General features: G+C 32.7%; 1 protein-coding gene across 3 annotated transcripts in view; it reads left to right on the top strand.

Moving 5' to 3' along the window:
- The first annotated feature begins 454 nt into the window (after positions 1–454).
- Positions 455–1,888, top strand: part of LOC106874430 (uncharacterized) — a 1,214,035-nt gene continuing 1,212,601 nt past the window's right edge. For 2 of the 3 annotated variants that reach the window (XM_052978428.1, XM_052978427.1), the window contains exon 1: positions 455–1,335. The gene's annotated coding sequence lies outside the window, so the exon portion shown is untranslated. The remainder of the gene's footprint in view (positions 1,336–1,888) is intronic. The other variant, XM_052978429.1, reaches the window with a different exon arrangement.

Here is a 1,888-nt window from a genome sequence, read left to right as displayed (position 1 = left end):
CTTTTATCCTTTTGGGGTCGATGAAGCACGTATCAGTTACGTACTGGGGTGGATGTAATCGACTAGTCCCCTCTCGCAAAATTTCAGGCCGTCTGCCTATAGTAGAAATATTATTATTATTATTATTATTATTATTATTATTATTATTATTATTATTATTATTATTACTATTATTATTATTATTATTATTATCTACTTAGATAAACTTATGTAACGAAATCAAGAGAAATACCAGTTAAAACAATATTGATTCATTGTGATGTATCAAGTAGTAATACGACTTTCACAACGATTCTTATGCACATTTAAAATGAGAGTCTAGGTGTGTGGGTGAGTATTAGTGTATGTGAGTATAAGTGCATGTGTACGTTCATCCTCATAAGTGTGTGTGTGTGTGTGTGGTTGTGCGTGTGTGTCAGTGGAGTGTGCGCACGGAAATATCTTTCCAGATGATCGAATGCGCGTATATACATCCGTAAATACGCGGACCAGTAAGCATGCATATGCATACAACAAAGAGGCACATGTATATGACACGAATATAATAAACATGCATAGATGCACACACACGCACGTACATACACACACAGTCGTACACAATCATATACGCACGCACACATATATTTATTTATATGTACAGACATACTTGTCTAGACGTTTCTTTCTATAAGCATGGAGCATTGGTAACTAGATGAAATTACTTTTAGAGGATTCTTACAAATTAATTTATTTGAAATGATGAAGAAAATATTAGAACAACGAGAAGCTCATTATTCTTCAATTTTTAATTATTTTTTTTGTTTATGTTTCCGCTAGTTGAACTCACTCTGTAGGAAGAATGTTGACGGCATAGTTATACTTCTCCCTTATACGATATAAAGTCTACCTTTTAATGGTAAGGAAGGAAAAGAAAAAAACTGGGGTTAATTTATATTTCATATCGTGTAGTAAATAGATAAACAGCTGATTGGTTTTATCTTATACATACATACATACATACATACATGTGTGTACATATATATATTCATATATATATAAGTAGGAAATCCACACTTCACACAGGCACACACATATAAATATATACATATTTATATATGGACGTATATGTGCATCTACATATATGCAGAACCAATTTTACTTTTAAACATATTCCATAAAGTGTACAGTAGAAATAATTGCAGACGTGAATCTGCGCTCACTCTTTATATTTCGCTGTTTTATAAACAATAACTACGTTCCGAGTACAAACTGCAGTTAGTAAATGCAAAAGAGAAGATTAAAGGCACGGATTATCCCTAAGGATTATCTACTAAGGATTACTTAAAAATATATAAGGTAAGCTACGAAAATTGTATATATAATTATATATGTTATATAGTGATATATCAATGATATTTTTCTTTCACTTTCTCTTTGTATGCGTGTGTGTGTGCGCGCGTATATGTATTTGCGTGTGTGCGTGTGTTTACGCATTAGTTGTTCTAAGTCATTACACGCATTCAGTTGGAAGCTATCTATGACATCACACTAACTCAAACGAAACAATATAAAGCAAAAAATGAATGCATAAACAAACAAAACAAAACAAAACATACATACCCGAACCTATTACATGTTAGAAATTGCTGACAAAATCCCCTCAAATCGCACCGTATTGTCTTAGAAAATGAAAATATGCGTGAAATAACGTAATCCTCATTATGTGTAAAAGTATCGGGTGGTCATGGTTGGAAGGCCTATCATTATACGTGTGTCCTCGATGAGATACAGCAGACAGTTAAACATTAACAGCAACAAATCAAAAGCAATCAAAACTAATACAAACATAAAACCACGCGCGCGAACACAATAACTACCCGTACGCGAATGTACTCTTAAGACTATATAT

The sequence above is a fragment of the Octopus bimaculoides genome, chromosome 2 (genome assembly GCF_001194135.2).
Source record: "Octopus bimaculoides isolate UCB-OBI-ISO-001 chromosome 2, ASM119413v2, whole genome shotgun sequence".
Lineage (NCBI taxonomy): Eukaryota > Metazoa > Mollusca > Cephalopoda > Octopoda > Octopodidae > Octopus > Octopus bimaculoides.
The sequence above is the reverse complement of the archived record's forward strand: the minus strand, read 5'-3'. Positions and strand labels throughout refer to the sequence as shown.